The sequence below is a fragment of the Octopus sinensis genome, unplaced genomic scaffold (assembly GCF_006345805.1).
Source record: "Octopus sinensis unplaced genomic scaffold, ASM634580v1 Contig18959, whole genome shotgun sequence".
Taxonomy (NCBI): domain Eukaryota; kingdom Metazoa; phylum Mollusca; class Cephalopoda; order Octopoda; family Octopodidae; genus Octopus; species Octopus sinensis.
Window position 1 is genome coordinate 120,868 of NW_021836134.1, and position 14,187 is coordinate 135,054.

Consider the following 14,187-nt stretch of genomic DNA (forward strand, 5'->3'; position numbering starts at 1 on the left):
ATCGTGTCCCTTAATTCATACACTCTGGCCAGTACCCTTCCCCGTGATAACCATCGTATTTCGGTATGTAACAATAAATTTGGTACTTTTGTCGAAGTGGTCGCAGTTTTTTTAGAAGATAATTAAAATTAATTAATTTTTTTAGTGAAAAATAGATTATTTAATTTATAACCCTCTATCAATAATTTAAATGGTTATTAAAATTATTTAAAAATTTATTTAACCAATTTAGTCATTTTTAGTACGCGGCATCCAAATTCCAGGACTGTAGAAGGAATTTATGTCTTTTACAATCTGTGCAAAAGATTCCTTATAGTTCTGTATTTGTTTTCGCCACATAAATTCTGAAAAAATAACTAACTAAAAAAACCTGCGAAATAAGATCCCAGATGATGTCTTACAGCTCCTCTTTGAGCTTTATTCTTGCATTTTGCACTTCCCCACATTCGTTCTACTGTCTGGGTGTGCACTCCCGTCGTTGGATCCACAAAGAATTTTCTGAATATATTATATTTCCTTACTTATGGTTAACGGTTTCGTGTGTGTAGCCGTTTTCAACCAATTGATCAGTTGAATACCCTAAATGTTAATCAAATAATGCTAACCTTTCCAGCAGTCACTATAAATAATGCTTCCCACCTCGACATATCGAATTACTAGACTGAGCAGTGTTTCTCTGCTCCTATCCGCGACTGGTTGCAGAAAACACTGTTTGGTGGCTCGACAAATACCACCGAAGACCCACTGTTTTGGTAAAACTCTTCCAGAGTTGTTTTTCCGTTTGGAAAACATACTCTCGTCTACCTCCACAATCATACCAGGACCACCTGAAATAAACATTAATAATACCAATTTTGCCGTCAGATCTTTTAACAAGTGCGTCCACACAGACTTCACGTAAAAACATAGCCCAATCGACATATGTATGTTCACCCCAATTGTATTCGTGATGAAGCCATTTGAAGGTATGCCTATCGTAACTCCATAAGTATATGTAGGCGATGACATCCTCAAATGGCAATCTACAATTCTCTAACCAGGTATCTAGAATTATTTGAGAGAAATTATACCTTTTTTAATAGAACATTGGACTCTACAACCAACTCTTGAGCATTTCCAATTGAGCTTCGGTCCCAAGACTAATTCCATCTGATGTCCCTTCGGACATATACGTGATTTTGAAAGGATATCCACATTTTGCAGAAAATGCACTGCATCCTCCTTACTTATTGGGAGCTGTCGGAATTTGATGTTGCATAAGTCCACAACAGAATTTTCCATGTGACCTATAGTGCCAGTTTATATCAATATTAGGTACATGCTCGCCATAATATTAAAAAAATTAGAAAATAAATTAGTAAAAAATTTAATAATATTTTAAATTATTGATAGAGCGACTTAAATAAAATATAATATATTCCACCTCAAAAATTATTAGATTTTTTAAAAGGCCTAAAAAAACTGCGACCACTTCGACAAAAGTACCATAAAGGTACTTTTGTCTTAGTAAAGAAACCTGAATTTAATCATATAATAAAACAATATACAAGTCCATTAAGTCTTCCAGACATAGATGGTGCCCCATCTGTGCATACACCAACACAATTTTTAAAGGAAATATTATGTTGATTAAAATAATCAAATTGTACATATCAATTGCACGAGTAGTAGTAACTAGTGCCTTGCAGAAAAGAAATTGTTCAATAATACTTCTGACTTTTCAGTACGAATATAAATAAGCAACTGTGCAATTCCTGCTACGTCAGTTGATTCGTCAATTTGCAATGAATATAAATTGTTTTTCATTATAGATACCACTTTTTCTTCAATATCAAACGACATTGTACTAATTCTTCGACAAATAGTATTGTCAGAAAAGGGAATTTTCAATAATTTTTTTTCAAATTCCACGCCAAACATTGTTCGGACTATTAATTTGCATGCTGGAAGGATAAGATTTTCGGCAATTGTATGAGGTTTCATTTTCTTGGCAATCAATTCCGATACTAGATAAGAGCACTTTACTGCATCTTCTGATTTTCCAAATGATTTTGAAAATGATTTTTTACTTACTCTAAATATGTATATATATAATTATTAACACTACCTATGTTTTTTGCTTAATTCTTTAAAATAATCAATTGAATAATCTTTATATTCCGGGTGCTTAGATAAAAAATGTCTACGAAGTTTAGATGGAACCATTGATTCATTCGACAACACCTCCATGCAAATCAGGCACTGTGGTAAACTATTTCCAGTGCCACAACAGTCAAAACCCATAGATAAAAAAGATGATTTGTAATGACGAATACTCCGATGCACAGACATAACAAATAGCAACGTGATTATAATTTATTATAATTGTTTCATTATAAATAATTTTTAAGTTAAAAATTAAACAAAAAATAAGTAAATATAGATCTTCACGCGGCACATTTTTTATCGTCCTGCGGCACAAAAATGTGCCGCGGCGCAGTGTTTGAAAACCTCTGGTATAAAGCGTCTTGTGATTTCTGAAAATTTTGTTTTGATTTAACATTATTGCTTTCGTAAAAACTTTAATGCTTGTTTATATACAGTTTAAAAGCTAATTTTTTGACCCCTGACGCTAATGCTTAATTCATTAACACTAATTCTCAAAAAGTCGACACTAAAGTTTGCGTTTTCTACGATTTTTAGCCATTGCAAATCAACAAGACACGTGAAGGCCATGACTGTCAGAAACAGAATAAAATCTTGTTTTTTGTTGAGACAGAAACAGTAAAAGAAGATTTTGTAATTTTGGCGGAACTAGTTTCAACATACCATAGCTTCATCAGCTTTGCCCCTCTGACCCTCGGGACTTAAATTTGCACTGAAAAAAAATCCACCAAACAGAACATCAGCAAAATCTTCTCTCTACCAAAGACTTCTCCTGCAAACTTGTCCTTCTCACAACCCACGAAGAATAACAACAAGCACCCTAACCTGGACTACAACTCCGGGCGGAACTTGAATGAACGCGTCAGTAGCAACCTGGCTGAAGGCGACATCCGAGCTGCTATCCGCACTGTCATGAACGACGACACGGTCTTACTTCCAACTCCCGACGTTCTCGATAAGCTGAAAACCAAACATTCGGACCCTCCCGTCGACCTCCGACTTCTTGAACGTCCAAGAGACACTTCAGTTCTAACTCTGACGAACGAGGAAATCAAGCGTTCAATTCGATCTTTCGGGAAAAGCAGCTGTGGGGGCCTAGACGGACTATTCCTTTTTTCTACTGAAAAACAGTCTTCACATGCCAAGATTCCTTTTCGCTCTACGTTGCCTACCATGCTTCCCTCAGCCTGACATCTTGAATTCTTTGGATTCTTCTTTGAGATCCACAGCCGAATCAATTCTCAACGTAAAATTTGATGACATTGGGTGGAGACAAGGAAAACTTTCCGTCAGGTTTGAAGGTATTGAATTTCGCTCGCCAAAGGATCTGACCCCGCAAGCATATCTTTGGTCTAGCTTTGGTTTCATCTTCGATGTGTATCAGCCGTCACCTAGCCAATGAGATTCTACTCTCCTATAACGAACTCTCATTGCACTTGCCGGCTGAAGTTGTATCGAATTTCTGAACCGACGCTAACTTACCCCTCCCGTCCGACATGTCCGTGCAACGGAAATGGGATGAAATCTGGGCCGCCGACTCGTTTTCGAAGATGAAACCAGAGCTAGACCAACACTGGCTAGCGTGCCTACTCTCGGCCGCACATCCTCACAGCGGCGCATGGCTCGGCGTCTACCCATCTACATCAACCGGAACCTTTTTGGATGACGACTGCCTGAGGATCGGGATCTCCCGATGTGGAGCCAAAGTCGACGCTAAAGGGCTCCACCCTCTTTCGTGTTGCAGGAGTGCCGGTCGAAGTCCTTGCCACGCCTCGCTAAATGACGTCGTGTTTAGAGCCCTCAAGGCTGCAGGCTTTCCGTCACAACTTGAGCCTGTCGGATTAGACCGTGGTGACGGCAAACGCCCAGACGGAATGACAATCTTTCCTTTTCGGGACGGCAAGTGCCTCGTCTGGGGTGCTACGTGAATCGATTCTTTCTCCCCATTGGCAATCATGTCATCTGCTACTTCCCCGGAAAAGGCTGAGACGGCCAAAATTAAAAAATACCAAGAACTTGGACGCCAAAATTAAAAAATACCAAGAATTCCTACCAATCGCTTTGGAGACATCGGGCGTCGCCGGTCCTCTTACCTCGGCCTTCATCAGCGACATCGGGAGGAAATTGGCCCACAGGATGAAAGACCCACGCGAGGTTTCGTGGCTATTGAAGCGGATATCTATCGCCATTCTCCGTGGCAACACGCATGCGGTACTTTCCGCAAGAGGGTGCGTGCTTTAACCCCCCCGGAGTTTCCCCTCTGCCCATTCCTTACTTAATTTGTTTTCATTTGAAATTTCAAATTATTAACATATCAAGATAATTCGAAAAATTGTACAAGCTTAATTTTATTGATAAGTAAAACTAAGGTAAACAATAAGGTGGGATGTGCCGGAAATAAAGGGTTGGACTGTATTCGACCCTATTTGAAATTACCCTGGGTCAAGTGTTATTTTTTATTTGATTTTTGGGATTTTGACAGATTCGAAAAAAACATTTTCAGATTATTCATTTCTATGTATCACATGATAAATGAATATTATAAATTTCATTCTGGAAAAATAAAAAATGGGAAATCTAATAAAGAAATAAGTGACTATATAAACATGCCTTAATCCTCAATAAGTCAAATATTTTTTCAATAGAGAAAATCTGGTGATATTGAGAGCAAACCGCGTGGTGGAAACCGTTCTTCCAAATTGAATGATTTACACAACCAAAACATTCTTATTTTGATCGACGATAATCAATTATTAACACTATCAAAGCTAAAAGACGTGTTGTTTTAGGAATATAGGATAAACATTAGTCTGAGTACAATTAACAGAGGTCTTAAAAACTTTCACTACAGAGTGAAATAAATTGTGAAAAGATTAGCAAGGAAAAATATTGATAATATCATTGCACTAAGAAAAAGATATCCAGATAATTTACGAATTTTACAAATTAGAATCGAAAATAAGACTATCATTTTTCTCGCTGAAGTAAGATTTGCAGTTTATACACATTCGAAAATCGAGGTCCGTATAAAAGTATTTAGCTTAATGCACACCTTCGAGTTGTCACACACTGGTTGAACTCAAATTTTCTGGACCGTCTCAGGTCATACTTATTGTCGAGCAAAAGTTTGGGGAAACCTCACCATTTCGTTATATTTTCATGTATAATCACGATAAAGCATACTTCCGCACTTCGTGACTAAATGATTAACGGTCATCGCTTTAGTTTTACAGTGGTTACACTGTTTCCGTTGACCATTAAAAAAGTTACTGTCCTGCTAATATGAGAATAACCCTTCTAATTGGTGAGAGTTATTCCCATATTTCAGCCATTTTGATGACGACGAACGTCAATGTGCGTGTTGTCCAGGCTGCTAAAGAGAGTCTTGTGATGGACTTTTAAGCTGATTTTTTTATTAGCGATTTCCTCTGAAGTTTGATCAACTCCTTCACATTAACTTGGATAGCACCCAGACAATACTTAGCCGACACGTAGTTTTTTATAGTCTCTATTTGTGTATCACGCTCTTCTTTAACAGCAAGGATGGCAATCTTTCTTTGGGATACACTCGACTCACTCCACAAAGTGTCGTGCATCTTAGTAAGAATTCGCTCAAGTAAGTGTACGATGTTACTCAGTACACGTCATAGTTTCCCGCGAGACAAGTATAATCTCTTTTTATTGCCTGATAATTCATGAACGTGATTCTCTTGGAGTACTCTTCGGACAATAAGCTTCATTTCATCGTACTCACTCGGCTCGAATTCGATCAGGCTAACGTATTAGTTTAGCAATGAGATCGTGTACTTGTTCAAGGCATGAAATAAGTTCCATGCATAGGGGAGTTTTACATAAAATTGCCTCCCTACTTTGCACAGCCTCCACTACACACTTTCTCGTTTAGAGTATGATTAATGAGGCTGTGGTCTCACCCAGGGGCTGTCTATGCCGGAAGCTCCGAATTGGTTTGACGAGTGACGCCTTCGTGATATTTCATCACACACGGACTTCAGACATGTATAGACATCCGAATGGGATGTCACGAACTTCCTAGCCTCGTTACTTCCGCCAAGAACTAAAGAAAACTGATGAGATAAATACTCAATAATTTCGGATTCGTTAGAATAATTTGAAAATCAGGTATACAGTGCCTGACAAAAAAATTGGATTTGTAATAAATCGACTTTTTTAAAATAAATTATAATTTAATTTTCTTACATCATTCTTGGTAAAATTAGAATTATTTTTTTAATTTTTAAACTCATGTATTTTTCAACAAGATAATGCTTCATGCCACAGTTCTCGAGTAGTTAAAAAATTTATATGCGATAGAAAATATAAAATTCTTGATTGGCCGTCTCAATCACCTGACCTTAATCTAATTGAGCATGTTTGGGCAATGATGAAGAGAAAATTATTGCAAAAACCGCCGAAAAACTTGAAAGATTTGGAGACAAAATTAATTGTGATATAGGAGTCAATACCGAAAAAATACCTAGAAAATTTAGTTATGTCAATGAAAAAAAGAAGTTTGGAAGTTTATGAAGTACGTGGAGGGATATCAACTTATTAAATTTTAATTTGTTTCATTAAAATAAAAAAAATCCAATTTTTTTTGTCCGGCAAATTTTAAATTCTGCTTTAAAATTAAATTCTAAAAGGCAAAAATAATTTTAAAACTTAAAAAAATAATTCTAATTTTGCCAAGAATAATGTAAGAAAATTAAATTATAATTTATTTTTAAAAAAGTCGATTTATTACAAATCCAATTTTTTTTGTCAGGCACTGTATAAGCGTCCGGACGGAATGACGGTCTTCCCATTCAGCGAGGGGAAGTGTCTAGTATGGGATGTAACCTGTGTGGACACCTTTGCTCCCGGAACACTCAGTCTGCGTCGTGTGGTGCTACCAATACAAACGGAGGATGTACGCATCGTTTCTGGACGCGTACCACTTCGTCTTAATCGCCGTGAAGACGGGGGGCGTGATTGGGCCCGCGGAAAGAGGATTCTTTCGGTCATTGGGAAGAAGATCAATAACCACCGGGAAACCACCTGGCTGTACCAGAGGGTATCTATATCAATCTTGCGAGGTAACTTGCTTGCTATCAGCGGTGCGGTCCTAATTTCCATCTAATTAAAATAATTAATTTTCTCACTTAAAATATTATAATGAAATAGCAGAATAAAAAATACAGAGAAAAAATAAAAGGCTAAAGTAAAATAGAACAAGAAATGATAAATTTATACAAAGGACAATGACACAAAGAATAAAGCCATCACGGATAGAAGCGTGCCAAAAACCCGTTTTTATATTAAGGATGATAAATAAAATTGAACATCCCTGCGTCAGACTGGTACTTATACAGACATGTTCCCAATTAATTAATTAAATTTTTACTTTTAAAACATAGTAAAATTTTTTTAAGTATCAAATATTTCTTGAATAAAGACGTAAAAATATTAATAAACATAAAATCAAACTTTTCTAAATACTACATTCAGAATGATGGCGTTTTAAGGTATCCAATGAACAGGCAGTGGGAGGGCACATATTTTTAAGAATTTTATCGCATACAAAACATTTTTTAGAGAACAAATCTACGTATGTCTCCAGAAAATACTAAAATATAACAAAACTCTTTAAAACCATAAATCTTTTAATTCCATAAGCAATTCTTCCCGGATTAGAACACACACTCATGAATACAGCAATTATAGTATCATTAGCCTAAAACTATAAAACAAAAAAACCTCCCGAAATACCCTAAACCGCGACTTTTTTAACAAATCCAGATTATTTGACCGCTCGCTAATCCCTCGAACTACAATAGTTGAAAATGTATTTAAATGTAAAACGAAATTAACGTCCATACAATCGCCCACGTGAATCTATATTTAAGTTAAAAAATAAACTTGGAGAAGTGAATATCCTTCCATTTTTACAGCACTAAGTCCTTTAAATAAATTGCACATGTTTATCACGTAATGGGCAATATCAAAATTGGTATTCCAGTCAAAATCATGATTATCAATTTTATCAAATGTGGAAAGTCTTTTTAAACCATTTTGAATTTCATCGTGATTTTTGATTATTGTGTTGCACCAATTTATAAGTTGAGTCAGGCAATCACAAATAAGGTCGTTAGTCATGTTCAGGCTAATGGGAAATGGTAGACCAATGTTTGTGTTGTATTTTAAAAGGCTGAGTGTTCCCTGGCGTATGATATCTCTGACAGTTACAGTTTATAATGTACCTCATAGCAAGATTTATAGAAAGAATGTTTGTGGCTTTTTCAGATTGCTTATTTTTCAAAATTTCGGTTTCATTGTTGATTTGAATTATTTTTTCAGCCATTTCTTTCAAGTCAATAATACTTTGAATTCCATGGTGAAACCGATCGTTAGGAATTAAACCAACAGCGGACATCAAAAAAATGTTTTAAATTAATTTAGAATAAATAATTTAATTTAATTATTTAAAAATTTTATAAAAAACAAGTTGGATCTTTTATTTATATTCCTTTGATTTTAATGACTTCTCAAAAATCAGAAGAAAACGAAATAATTGATAAAAATGTTTTACTAACTAAGTTTATCACAAATTGAAAGTTTGAGCACTTAGGTTCTTAGCAAATAAAATTAAAATTATTTTGATGTCTATTTTCTCAATTTAGTTTGATTGAACTTGGTCGTTTTAAATGCGTGGAATGTCTTTTTAGTCTCAAGTTTAGGGTAAATAAATATGAGACTTTGCTAAGAGATCAAACAGATTGACTTACAGTTTTACATCGATAATATTAAAATTTATTATTTCATTTTTATTCTTTAATTAATTTTTAAATATTTTTAAGCATGCCAGCGTAGCTTAGTCGCAACTTGAAGCAAAAGATTTCCGAATCATTAATGAAAGGAGATATTTCTGAAAGAAAAATTTGTCGATTATATAATATTGGGAAAGGAACTGTCTCAAGAATTAAAAAAGAAATTGGAAAAGGATTTTCAAAAGCAGAAACGTGCTCTGATGAACACTCGTTTAAGAACTTTGAATCAGATCTTTCTATTCGAATTAGTCTTTGAGAGAATTTGAGAGAAAAATTTGAGAGAAGATGGGATTTCAGTTTCAGGATTTCTCCTGAAAACTGTTGCAAAAAAAATTGCATCGAACCTTAACTTCGATAATTTTAAAGCATCGAATGGATGGTTGGATCGTTTTAAAAAACGTCACGAATTACTGTTTAAAGTAATTTCCGGAGAAAATAACTCGTGCGACAAAGATAAGATCGAAGATTTTTTTAATGATTACGACAATTTATTTGATAAATTCGAGAAAAAAGATATTTTCAACTGTGACGAAACATCCCTTTTTGTCAAAAAGAATTCATGTAAATCATTTGTATCTTCGAATGACGACTGTTTCGGTAAAACAAAAAGTAAAGAACGAGTTTCGGTTCTTTTATGCTCGATGACGATTGATATTTTCGATAAATGGTTACAGAAGATAAACTTCGAAATGGCTCAAAAAACAGAAAAATTTTGATTCTTATGGATAATGGACCGTGCCACAAATTACAAGAATATTCAAATTTATCATTTCTTAAATTTCCTAAAAATACAACAGCACTTCTTCAACCTTTAGATATGGGGATCATAAATTCGTTTAAAGCCTATTATAGCAACGTTCTTTATGAAATGATATGATCTTAAAAAATACTATTCGACTTTATTGAAAATTAATATGAGGCAAATAATCGCATATGTGGGAGAAGCATGGAGTCGAGTAACAACAACAAAAATTGTCAATTGTTGGATGAAAATAAACTAACAGAGAACATGTTTTCCTGAAATTAATTCAAAAAAAGAATCTGAATTAATTGATAAGCATGTTTTAGCTTTAATGGATCTTGAAATAAACGGAATTGAGGATAATGATACTTTGTATAATGGAAATGATGAAATTGAAGGGTCCGACTTAAAAGATTCAATGAGAATAATTAATGATCTTGAAACTTCCTTATTTAACACTTGCCCTGAAGGACTCAAAGAATACTATGAATTCAAGATAAAAATGTCGAAGATTCTAAGAAATAAATATAATATTGGATTCAAAATAACTGATTATTTTTCATAGAATAAATTAATTCCTCTTTTTTAATACGAAAAAACATATTTTATTATTAAAAATACAGATATTTGCTTTTAAAATGTAAAAATTATATATACCTCTATCTTTGGGGCACCCTCTATATTTGGGGCACTTTTCTATTGGGGCAAGTCGTACGTAATTCTCAAAAAGTCAACACTAAAGCTTGCGTTTTCTGCGGTTTCTAAATCAACAAGACAAGTGAAGGCCATGATTGTGCAGAAACAGAATAAAACCTTATCTACGTTTTTCGTTGAGACTAATAGTAAAAGAAGAAGATCTTGTAATTTTCGCGGAACTAGTTTCAACATACCATGGCGTTATTCATCACCACAGCTTTTCCAGTAAAGACTGTGGCATCCAGTCAAGTCCGGCCAGACAAGTTTTCCTGTCAATTTCAATGTGAACTGTGAAGGAGTATTATGAATGCACTTTGGAGAAACTGTAGAAACATATTGATCTCGTTAAAGCAGAACTGATGATAAAAATGAACTTTTCAAAAATGGTTTAATGACTTTTACTGGTTCATCAGCAAAGAAAAAAATCTTCTTCAAGGGCAAAAGTACACAGAAAATATAAATTTAAAAGCGACATGGATTGATTTTTGAACTTTTGAAAAAATAAATCTTTTGCACATTTTCCATGTTTTAGTATTTTTTACTTTTACGCCTTAAATATTTTTCTATCATTGTGAAATTGATTACAGGTTTAAATGTTGATAGGCCAACACTGCGTTATCATCACTCTAAGCTGCACACCAGACTATGTTGCTTTGGATTTCAATATGTCGTTCTTCGTAAACTTTCGTTCTAAAAATCTTAGAATGGATGGTCTTAGGGTGTCACAAGACAAAAATTTGTCCAACCTATGTATATCTAATATAAATCAACAACCCCATACAAGTATGTCTTGATAAACATTGGACGAAATTGAGGATACAAATGCTATACTTTTAATCAGTTGATCTAACTCACAAAAACTTATCTCTAACACAACTGGATTAGAGCTGTCTTTAAATTAGTGAACTCCAATTTTAGAAAAAAATTAAGTTAGAAATGTGTCTATAGTATTTTTAAAAACTAAAATAAATAATAAATTGACACCTTTGGTGGTTGGTCACATTGACGGAAAATGAAAACGTCAATGCTGATAAAAGCATTTTTCTCAACCGGACGACCTCTACCAAAAACAGGGACCACGATTTATGAAATCGTCTCAAGAATAAATCCCCGAATGTATTCATTTCTGGGACTCGTGTCGGTCACCGGGTATTTCTCCTTTTCTTTCAACGTCCTCCACATGACCAGACAAGTGGAAATTGGAAAGAAACGATACATCCACAGTCTTTCTGAGTTTGTGTCACAACACGATGTCGCGGTCAGTCTCCTCTCCTCTGTCCTTGGATTGGCTTTTTCCGTGGTCTTCCTTTTTTGTCCGGCGAGGGTTGTCCACAATATTCGACTCGTTGATTCCGACACTGTGAGAGTTCAGACTTTCTTTATTCTTAAAAGTTTGGGTTCCTTCGTCGTGCCGTTTCGAGATATTTCCTTCAGGACTTCTCGCCACTCGAGGGGGCGACTTTTTTCCTTTAAAGTGAAAGGTCGTCCGTTCCTTTATTACATGGCCACGAGTGGACACATTCCTAATACACATTATTTTGACACTGTTTTTGCTCTTAAGAGGAATTTCTAATATTTTAATTTTTTTTTCAATTGTTTTGTTTTTTTATTTAAATAATACATTTGTGCAGGTCATGCTTAAAGGTTGGTGGTGCATAAGTGAAATAGGTACCCCAAAAGAGCATGATTCGTACATCAAAACAGCCATTGTGGACAAAATCAAATGCCGCCCAACCCAGTGCAGTCTGGAGTGCAAGAATTTTTGTCCAGTCGTCAAAACAGGAAAAACGTGCATTGTCGTGGAAAAGCAGTCCAAAATTGCCGACATTTCCGAAACTCTCTGCATTGGCTGTGGAATCTGTCAGAAGGTAGAGGAGACTGACCACTCAGAAATGTCCCTTCAACGCCATCAGCATCATCAACCTCCCCACCAACCTCAAAAACCTGACCACCCACCGCTACGGTCCCAACCAATTCAAACTTCACCGCCTCCCAATTCCCCGTCCAGGAGAAGTCCTCGGACTGGTCGGGGCAAATGGGACAGGCAAGACTACAGCCCTCAAAATATTGGCAGGAAAACTAAAGCCGAATTTGGGGGATTATGGGGTGGGTGGTCTTACTGATGTGTAGAACCAGCCCGGATGGGAGCACATTGTGAGGCATTACCGGGGAAATGAGTTGCAGAACTATTTTAAGCAGATGTTGGAGAACAAACTAAAGATTGTGATGAAGCCACAGTTCGTTGATGGACTGCCGAAATCCCTGACTGTTGTCTTTTTTGCTTTATTGAAGGGGACAGTCCTCGAACTGCTCAAAAGGAAGGCTGACGGGGGAAATCTTCAACAAGTAATGGATATGCTGGGTAGTCTGTTGTTGTGACTGTGCAGAGCTGAATAACGTGGCGGACCAGTCAGTGGACACTCTGTCGGGGGGAGAACTGCAGAGGTTCACGATTGCTTTGGTGTGTGTGCAGGAAGCAGATATGTGAGAGTGTGAGTGACTCGTAGTTATATTTTTGACGAGCCGACGAGTTATTTGGATGTTAAGCAGAGAATGCGAGTGGCCCACGCAATTAGAAGTCTTCTTTCTCGTCGGAAATTTGTGATTGTGGCTGAACATGATTTGGCTGTGTTGGATTATTTGTCGGACTTTGTGTGTGTGCTTTACGGGCAGCCGGGGTGTTACGGAGTCATTACTCTCCCTGCCTCTGTCCGCAACGGTCCTTTCTATCACTTATTTGTAGGAATCAACATTTTTCTCAGAGGGAAGATCCCCACGGAGAACCTCGTTTTTCGAAAAAACGAGTTGGTTTTTAAAATATCCGAGATTGGGCGGACTAATCTAGACCACGTGCACACTCACTCTTATCCGGCTATGAAGAAACGACTGGGTTGTTTCTCTGGTTATTTAGACAATTTTGAGTTGACTGTTCGCCCCGGGTATTTTAATAGTTCGGAGATTATTGTCATGTTGGGGGAGAACGGGACGGGCAAGACTACATTTATCAGAATGTTGGCGGGAAACCAGAAACCGGACACGGAAGGTATTGTGGGTAATGAGGGGTAGATTGTGTGCCTGTGTGGAATATCAGCTACAAGCCTCAAAAGATATCCCCCAAGTTTAAGGGCAATGTCGGTCAATTGTTGGGAGAGAAGATTCCCAGTCTGGTCAACCATCCTCAGTTTGTGGCCGACGTGATTCGTCCACTCGAGATAACCTCGTTGATGGGGAAGGCGGTGGGAGTTGGTGGTGATGGCGTAGGTACAGACACTGTCCGGAGGGGAGTTACAACGTGTGGGAATAGCCCTGTGTTTGGGGAAGCCTGCGGATATTTACTTGCTTGATGAGCCCAGTGCTTATCTCGACTCGGAGCTGCGCATTGAGGCGTCCCGGGTCATTCGCAGGTAGGCCGACTGCTTGACTGAAGGTTTATAATGCACTCCAAGAAGATTGCCTTTGTGGTGGAACACGACTTTATAATGGCTAATTATTTGGCTGATCGGGTGATTGTGTTCGACGGTGTCCCGGCTGTGGCCTGCACTGCCTCCCCGTTCTACTTTATGCTTATTGAAGGCCCATGGACATGATTCCCGGTCTCAACACCTTTCTCCGCCAGATCAACATAACATACAGACGGGACTGGGAGACTAATCGTCCTCGAATAAACAAGCCTAATTCCGCAAAGGTGTGTTTTGTGAGGAATATGCCAGGACATTGAGCAAAAGAATGCGGGGGACTATTTCCTGGCCGGGCGACCCGATTCGAAGGATGATTAGCATA

General features: G+C 36.9%; 1 pseudogene; it reads left to right on the forward strand.

The window, feature by feature from the left end:
• The first annotated feature begins 3,641 nt into the window (after positions 1-3,641).
• On the forward strand, positions 3,642-13,751 carry LOC115231935 (annotated as a pseudogene).
• The last annotated feature ends 436 nt before the right edge of the window (positions 13,752-14,187 follow it).